Genomic DNA, 10,000 nt, shown 5'->3' with positions numbered 1-10,000 from the left:
AAACCAAATAATATTTTTGTATTTATTTGTGATGTGTATTGGAATGAATTATATATATATTAGTTTATGTGTCTTTGTAGGAAAATAATAATTTTATACCATAATCTAGTACTAAGGCTTAACCCTCACACTTCACAAGTTGATACAAAAGAGGTGCTGTTGATGAACAAATTGTGTTGCTCTACCACAGATACGCACATTTATTTACTGAAGGATTACACTTGATGTGTTATTGTACATATAAAGAAAAATATTGTAAAGATTGTCAGTGAGTACAGCATAAACCAAACTGGTATTAGCTTGTGCATATTCACTGTTGTAATGACATTATTTAAAGATTATTGTATCATAACTAGGCATATGGTAGTACTGTAGAAGAGAGCAGCAGTTGTAGAAATAATGTAAGTTGGAGAAACTGCTCTTTATTTTATTTATTTAATCAACAGGCAATGAAGGCAAAACATGGGTTGGGACATTTCCCAACATGTTATGGACTAATGCGAATTGTAAATCAGAAAGTCTTTATTCTAAGGAAAACTTAACTTTTTTCTGTCTCTATCTCTCTTTTTTTATGTTTTGCTTTTGTGCAAGGGAACATGAACTCGCATGTAGACTAGTATTACTTACAAATGCTAAAGGTTCATGTGGTAGACCTCGCAACCATGAGAAGATAACATTGTAAGTAATTTCTGAGCCATAAATGTGAAGGATATTTTTTGAAATTGTGGTTTCCATTGCAAAATGAATAACAATTGCACAAAAATTATTTATGGCTCATATTTGTAAACTTGCAAATTTCTGCAGTCTTTGTACCTGTACATTCTGTCTTCAACCCTGGGACTATGTTACTGTAGGTTCTAGTGACATTATTATTGCAATTAATAACTGTGTCAGTTTGATGTTTCAATCTCCATGGAAAGTAATTCACAACATGTATAGATAGAAGATGTCCTAATTTTAGGTAACTTTTTGACCTTTACCTCTCAACCCCAACAGTGTATATATATACATATATATATATATACATATACATGTATTTTCCCCCTTTTTTATGTAATAATTCATATCAGTTTGCATGAGCTGATTCATGGGGATGATTGTTTACATATCTCTTGTGAAAAAGGAAAAACACAAGAAATGGTTGTGTACTTAAGTGTTTGTGAACAGAATTGGAAGTCCACATTTTCTTATTTTGAATATATCAAAACTTTGAAAGTTTAAATATTTATTACCTTTCAAAACTGGGCATGATTCACCATGATGAAGCTTAGTATTGAGAAGAGAATTTATTTCTCTTCCAGAATTTAACATTCAAATTTCTTTGAGTGAAAGGAATATCTTGGAAAGAATGAGTTTGTACCAGTCAGAATTGACTATGCACGTTTGCAATAGAACATGGATTTAGTCATGTTTGTAAATGCTTTTTTTCTGTAGTTATCAACATATGTTGATCACATGAAGAAGCAAAGCCTTATGGCACCTCACCGTCTTCTTAACGTGCCACTCTACCCATTGTATAAAGCTTGTATATGACATATTTAAGATGTTTTAAATCTTATGAGCATCTGATTTTTTGCTATTTTCTCAGAGACCTGATGATGGTGATGTAATTGTAATGAAGAAAATCTTGAGTTCTTCATGGTAGATTCTGTCATAGATTTAGATTTGTAATAGATTGTTGTAATACATGAAAGTTCAAGTTTCAGATTCAATTAGTTAGCAAAATCATTTTGGTAAAAAGTATGAATATACCATTTAAGAATTGTGAAATTTATCATATTGCCAAGATTTCATTGCTGTTTATTGCAAGATTGGTAAACATGTATTACAAATGCATTTATATAGTCAATAGGGAGGGTAATCTATTGACTTACTTGTGGAGCGATATTAATGTGTGCTGCTGTAAAGGCTTCCAATTTTCAGTTCAGCATTCTGTGATAAAGCAATTTAATTTCTGCTGTAATGTAGCGTTCCCATGAGACTTCAGTTTATTTTTCTTTTCTTTTTCTTTTGTACATAATGGCTTAGTAGAACAACATGGCCAAGTGTGGAATACTTGAAAATAATACTTTTTATTTATTTTATTTTTTATTATTTTTTTATTATCATTTTTTATATACTCTAGTTGCTATATTGGTGGACTGTGAAGATGCAGGTGAGTTTGGAAGCATCTTCATTTTTCTTTTCTTTTTTTTCCTCTTCTAATGTAATCCATGCATATCATTACTCTGTATTATTTTTTACTTTTGTTTCATTCTCTTAAGTCTGCATTTTAAGAGTAACAATGAACCTCCAGATAAGATTCCCCGTGTCTGTAAGCTCAATTTTACCATAGGATTTTTGTTATGGAAATAATAAGTATGTATATATGTACTTTTTCAGGCTACATATATAATAGACATCCATTTTGAGTATATTGTCCTTAATTTTGCTCAAAATAGAGACAACTCTAATGCCATCATTTGTTATACTCATCAAGCTTTGAGCATTTACATCCCCTTATTTACAAGCACTTTGCTTGGTATTAAAGACAATACCTTCCTTTTTTATTTTTTTATTGCATGGTGTGTATAGCATTGAGCAGAAAAAAGTTTTCTAAAACTATTATGTTTTCATTACTTGTTCATTTTGGAGAATAGTAAAATAGGTATATTATGTCAGCCATTTCAACATGAAAGTCAAGTATGCAATTCGTATCTCTATTTTGACATCGTAAATATTTCTACCATATATTATTTTATAACATTTGTGAAATAAATGGACAAAATGCTTTTTAAGTATTGGTTTCTGACAGATATAGCAGATACCATAAGCATATGAATAAGATAAATAGTTGTGCATTTCAAGTCTGATCTGCTATCTGGAACTCTCCTGTGGAACACTGCCATACATGTTGTACTTTTGACACAACTGTGGCTTTTGTACAGAAGATGAATGAATAAAACACATTTTCATAATAATTTTCTGCCTTTAAATGTCATTCTGAGACCTGAAGTATTATATATATGAGATAATATAACTAATTTTTACAACAAACCATATGTCATTTGTATTAATGTTTGGTATAATTCTTTTTAGACCAAGTATTCTAGTTTTATTGAAAATATGGGTGCTCTGCTAGAGTAAAATGTTATCCCAGTGAAAAGCAATATATATGTACTGTATAATAGATTAAAAGCCTCCCTAATCAGTGTTTATTGTGAAGAATGTAGAAAAAGGTATGAATAAGAGTGAATATCTTGAATATATTTGAGTGGTTTTAATATCTTCAAAAATACTTATTTATGACAAGACATACTTAATCTCATACAAACCCTTTTTTATGAAAGCTTCCTTATAGGAAAGGTTTTTTCAACAATTAATCATCAAGTTGATATAAATTATTGTAGACACACCCTGTCACAAGATATAACTGAATCATATTTTGTGTTACATCTTTACCAAAATGACCCCCCCCCCCAATCCCTTGCACGTTGTTGTTGATGGCAGAACTTAGGAGATGGAGACTGAGATCCAATGCAGGGATCTCCCCTGCCTAGGGCCTCAGCCCTCGATTCAACAAAGTTTGCATGGCCTTTTCTCCCTACAGCTTTTTGTTTCCGTCCCTTCTCCAACCCCTTCTACTATCTACTTCCTAAGGTATAAGACCCGTGCTGAAAGGATGAAAGGCTGACCTTGTGCCAGTCCTGAACGGCCTGCGGGATTCATGGTCACGATACTCCTGATTTATTGCCTAGCTCTTACCCTCTCAGAGCATGGGGGTGGACCGTTTATGCTGCTTTATATAATCAAGGGTCCCCATAACCAGTAATGAAGATGTAATCCCCTTATTAGGGGCAATGAGGCTTGCCCCTTTATCAAATAGCCCCACCCCAGGCTCTCCTTTGACCATGACTCTGAACACAAACTACTACCCACTCCTCAATGCCTACTAGTGCATTACCCACCCAAGCAGAGACTCAATCTCCAGAAGACATTTCTACCCTCCTAACTTCCTCAAATTCATCGACTCTACCCTTACAACCTTCTCCATCTAATACCCCAACCTCCCTTATTACTACATTACAGCCTTATTCTCCATCTCTACGTAATACTACCCCCCTCAACAACACTAGCTTCCACCACCAACCCTACAAATATCTTAACAGCTAAATGGGACCGATTTTTCGTGACCCCCCCTACAGCTCCTTACCCAGGCAACACTCTTCTCTTTCAATTATGTCTCCAAGAACATGTAGGCAGAGTACCTTTGCGTACCCGATGGGATCGCTCCCGTCTCGTAACATTCAGATCTGAAGCTGAAGTTATAGAATTATCAAAATTAACTGATCTCTCTGGCAACCCCATCCCTGCAGAACCTCATCCAACTCTTATGACTTGTACCGGAACGGTCTCTATCTCCTCAGCAAACTGCCCAGTTGATACCAAAGATTGGTCAGATTGTGGAGAAGACTTACTCGGCTGCCTCAAAGACCTAACCTAATCTAACCTAACCTAACCAGGACCTGATATCTACATTGCTACTCCATTCCTCCTAGAGGTCATCAAAAGAAACCCATCAACATTGCCAAAATTACTTTCAGTACACATGACCTTCCCATTCATATCTACATTGGTGGACAATCCCTCCCTGTTCAACCATACCAACATCCTCCCCGTCATTGTCAAAATTGCTGGCGATTTGGACACCCTGCCAAACACTGCCGCTCCACAGACCGATGTGCTAACTGCTGCAGCTCCCATAATGTATTTTGTAGAGGCTGTCCCACTTACAAGTTCGAGTCTGAGGTAGCAGCTCTCAGATACAAAAATGGTCTCACTCTACATGAAGCCAGACAGGAAGCACGTCGACAAGGTTTCTCTTATACTCCATAATCTAGTGATGTGGCTCGCTCTTCCCCTCCCCCTCAACCTCAAGATGATTCTACACCCTCCCCTATACCTACTTACTTCCCCACTTCCACTTCTACATTCAACCTCCCCCAGTCAAATTCTTTTGCCACTCTAAATCCAGACACCCCAATCTCAACTACAGCTCTAATCTCAACTACAGCCCCAACACCATCCCCCCTCCCTTTCCGCACTACCTGCAGTACACAGACTAAACGTTCCACCCCTTCTTCCCCTACCGCACACTCACCTGCACCTACCTTTTCCTTTACTCCAGTCTCCTCTTCCCTCCCTCATAAGGAAACCTTTGTCCCACAAAACTCTCCAGCAAACCCCACTGTAGAAACTATGGAAGACATTCAAAGCTATATGCTTGAGACACAACTTAACTCATGCTCCCTCCACACTTGAAGTGATTGCCGATATCCATACCCCTCCTACTCATATTCCCCCTACATCCCTTCCTCCTCCTCTCTCTCAACACAACCTAACCCCCTCAATTCCGTCCACCACCGATATCCATCCTCCCGATACCCATCCTCCTGAAATCCATCCTCCTCTTATTCATAGCACCCCTACACCCCTTCTTCCTAATGCCTCCCAAGACAACACATCCCCTTCAACTCCAACTATCCATCCTTCCAATATCCATCCTCCTACCACTAATATTCCCCCCCACACCACGTCCTCCTACTCCCTCCCAACACAACCCACCCCCTTCAACTCCAACTATACGCACATTCTCCCTCCATCCATCCCCTCTATCCTTTCCACTCCCTCCCGGATACACACGGGAATCACTCATGTCATAGCACCCCCTAGCTCCTTCCCCCAGATTCCCCAACACGTACCGACGCTTTCACTCATAAAATAACTAAGATATAGCTCTTCTCCATTGGAATATTCGCGGTTTCCGTTCCCACAGACCAGACCTACGTCATATCCTTGCTTCTTATAATCCATCTATTATCTACCTGTTCTTCCTCAGACGCATAAATATCCTTCACTTGATCTAATTCCCTTACCTAAACCACCATCACCCTTCCCCTCATCAGCCCCTTACCCATCTTCAACCTTTCAACATTACTCTAGATAGTTGACGCATAGCAACTATAACCTGACATCACCCTTTACAACACCTTCCAATAGTGCTATATGACCTTAGATGTCTAACACATTTATTTCGCTTTTAACCATTAACCATTCGCATATTGGACTTATCCTAATCCTGCTCCTGCTCCCCTCATATCTTCTAAAGAAGTGTCAGCATCTTTTCCAGTATCTCATCCCTCTACCCTGAACCATCCTACCTCTACTTCCCCTTTCCCCCACCAAATTCCTTTTCCAGTCCAAATCCAGATACTCCAATCTCTACCACTGCTCTAATGCCTATCCCTCCTTCCCACTTTATCTGTCGCACCAAAAACCTGTTCCACTCCATCGTCGCCTACCATATCCTCACCTACACCCCCTCTTCCTCTACTCCTTTAACTTCTATCCCCTCTTCTCACAAGAGAACTTTTGTTTCTCAGGCCTTCCCACCTAACTCCCCTCCAGAAAGTCTTGAAGACATCCAAAAATCCCTATACATGATTCATGAGAATGCTCCGCTCCCTCACCCACCATACAATCCCTCTACATTAAACAAAACATTTGCTGATATCCATTCTCCTTCTGAAGTTCCATTTACCCCTCTTCCTCCCACTTTTTCACAACCCATCCCACCCTCCCCTTCTCCATGTGCACCATTCCCTCTTCGTTCCCCATTATCCTTACCGCTCCCAACTGCTCACGGGTCTCTCTTATGTCGCAACACTATCTTCCGGATCCTTTTCCTCTACTCCTGACAATCTTCCTTATACTTCATTTCCTTCCCCTGTTCCCTAATTCCTCAGATTCTTTCCCTATTTATCTAACATCCATTTTTACCCTTATTATCCAGTGATTGTTGCTAATGGTTCTGTTGCAGTTTCTATTATACAGTCCCTGCATTAATTTCGAGTTTTTCTGCACGTTGAACCTCGCCCTGACTCAAACCGCTCAGGGTGAGCGGTTTCCACCGTGCAATGCACCTATCAGGGATTATTGTAAATGAACTCCCCTTTCCATTGAGACGTCGAGAGAGATCAATTACTTTCCTGCCCGAGACTGATAAGGGCTCGAAACCGATATACACGACCTTCATATCACACAGTAATGACTAACAAAAATAGAAAGGCAAAATGAAATGTATGTTGCAGTTCAGACAATTGTACTTTTGAGGCTCTAAGTAGGTGGCCAGTTTGGCTGTTTACAAATGGGCCGAGAGACGCAGCTAACTACCTCCATCCCTCGCCCTATTCGCCACGCAACGCCCTATAAAAAGTCAATTGATTTTGCGTTATTTTTAGATTAGCACATGTTCATGTTTACATTTTGTACAATATCCAAGTCTTAAAGTTTCAATGGCTTTTCAGGTGTTTTTGACTTCATAAAGTCTTGTTGGCTTGTTATCCAATACATTAAATAAAGTACCTTTCATTCATTCATTGAGTGCATGGAGGTATTAATAAAAGTAGGTATATTTAATTCCTTCAAGCTGAGTAAAAATACAGGCCTTTGGCTTGACTCCCACTGCGAGAAATTCCACTTGAGAATCATGTATAAACATAATCACCCACTTTTCTCATCCACAGGTATATTTTGATGATTGTTCAATTAAAATGTTATCATGAAAATAATTATTTCCCGTCCTTTTTGGAAATTGAAAAAAACAAAATGATCGATCATATTCACAAGGCATCGGGACGCCAAAGTGACGTCATGAAAATAAACAGACGCCATGACACCTCCTCGAGTTGCTACTGATCTAGACTTTCCCGTTGACTGACCCGTTCTTTTCTTGAACAGCTATTATTCAGAAAAATCTGGACCAACTACATGTTAAACGATTTCTTTCCTTTATAACATATTTCATGCATTGTCCATTTAGTTATCCATTGACATCACGCAATATATGACCATAAAATTCAAGATAAACATCACCAACCATAAGATGGATGGGTGGGGCAAGGAAGGCACAGTCATTAAATATGTAGTGTATAACTTTATTTCTAATACTGCTCATAAAGTACTTATTGAATATTTGAATGAAGAATGCTATACATATCAACCCTAGAATTAAAATAGAAATTCTAGCAACAGATCAGACTACACCCGTGAACAGGCTATTCGATACATCTCACTTTCAGGTACCCAAACTTGATACATTTAGCGCTCGCGTGTTAATGCTAGGGGTTAATGTTCATAATTTGGTTTTCATCAATCATGGATGAAATGTTACGGGAGACATTCAACTTCAGTCTCTTTACACCTTATGATTTTTATTTCTTCAAAAACTGTTATCTATAGCACTTAATTGATTCAATATGTTATCATTCTGAAAAAGATTTTTTGGTAATTTTCTATATTACGTCCGCATAACCGATGTCGACGATTTTGGTATCGTTGGATTCCTCTCACTCTATACAATGCAAATATGTAGGTTTTATTGCGCGGTAACCCCCCCCGTTAGCGACAAACTTGGCCCCGATAGCGGGGGCGACGATGTCAAAGCAGCGGACGTAATATATAAAATTACCCTAATAATATAACCACAGTGAAAATAATCATGGTTATTCACACGATAACTGTAACCCCCCTGGGGGAGGCTGCCGTCCCCCAACCCCCGCCGAGGAAACAAAATATCCCCCACGTATTCACGGCAGAATAGAGCGCACACGAACTAGATGCATGAAAAAGGCGTAAAACCCGCCGACCCGACGAGGGCAGGTCACCGCCGCTCTTCTGTTCATGGTATACCTTCTTCATCCTAATTATACAACAATCGTCTCTATATACAATGCTATGTTAAGGTTAGTATGCTGATTCAGCGGGTATGTTACGAGGTAAATGTAATACGTCCGCCGCTCCGAGATCGCCGATAACTGTAACGCTCTAGCCTGCCGGGAATACGTGGTGGAGGTTTTGTGTCCTCGGCGGGGGTTAGGGGGCGGCAGCCCCCCCTCCCAGGGGGGTCGCAGGGGGCACAGCCCCCTGCAATGGAATGTTATGAGAATAACCATGGTTATTTTCACAGTGCGTTATATTATTAGTGCTATTTAACCCCGCACTTTCCCTGGAACCTTTCATGCCCCCCCTGCTATCAGGGCCAAGTTTGTCGCTAACGGGGGGGTTTCCGCGCAATAAAAACTATATATTTGCAATGTGGAAAGTGAAAGGAATCCAACGATACCAAAATCGTAGATATCGGTTATGCGGACGTAATATAGAAAATTACCGATTTTTTTAAATCCAAGACAAACTTGCTTAGAAATCCAAATGACAGACTTGCTTATCAACTCTGACTTTTACAGGTCTTGTTTGAAAATATTGGGAAGAAATATTGCGGTAATCCATGCGAAAGTACACTCATCATATCCAGGTGGACGTAAGGGATATTTTCGTAGTGAAATATGTATTCAAAGACAAGTGCAGCAGATTGGCCAGTTCCTTTCCATCCCGACTCTGACCAAAGTTATCACCTCCTTTGTAATTTAACCTGGAACTTCCAGAGTTAAATTCTTCGCGTCCTGGTTTTGCTGCCACACGTTAAAGGCTCATGACGTCATCGCCATCTGAACAAGAACAAGCTCGGCCCTCTTGCGTCTGCGCATGCGTGACAGTGTTTCTTCCCCAGGGCCCTTCACTGAGCGTTAGATCAGGTGCCAGTCAGAATAAATTATTCTTAATTAAGGCAAGAAAAAAATCGCTAAACAGGCAATAGTCACCGGTGCTTCTTGTACTCTTACAACTTTAATATCTCTTAGCATTAGTACTTCGAGGAAAAATCTATTTACAAGCTAAAAAAAAAAAAAAAAAAAAAAAAAAAATGCAAATACCATGTAAATTTGCATTATTTCCAATCGTAAACACTTTGTCCCGAAAAGAATCCGTTGGCTTCAGATTCGTGTATATAAAGCTTATTACTTTCATAAAAACAAAACGTTTTATATGTTGTATATACCTTATAAAAAGGAGTTATATTTTTAGATTCGAGGTGCGATGAAGGCATATTTCTTATTATCAAGAG

At 38.9% G+C, this 10,000-nt stretch overlaps 1 protein-coding gene across 1 annotated transcript in view; it reads left to right on the top strand.

Moving 5' to 3' along the window:
• Jarid2 (Jumonji, AT rich interactive domain 2) overlaps positions 1-2,960 on the top strand; it is a gene marked incomplete at its 5' end in the record, with an annotated part of 72,144 nt that extends 69,184 nt beyond the window's left edge. Inside the window, 1 exon segment of the mRNA XM_070123531.1 lies at positions 1-2,960. This exon segment is cut by the window's left edge and continues 1,970 nt beyond it.
• Positions 2,961-10,000: the final 7,040 nt, after the last annotated feature.

This window comes from Penaeus vannamei, chromosome 7 (assembly GCF_042767895.1).
Source record: "Penaeus vannamei isolate JL-2024 chromosome 7, ASM4276789v1, whole genome shotgun sequence".
Lineage (NCBI taxonomy): Eukaryota > Metazoa > Arthropoda > Malacostraca > Decapoda > Penaeidae > Penaeus > Penaeus vannamei.
This window is presented reverse-complemented; position numbering and strand designations above follow the sequence as displayed.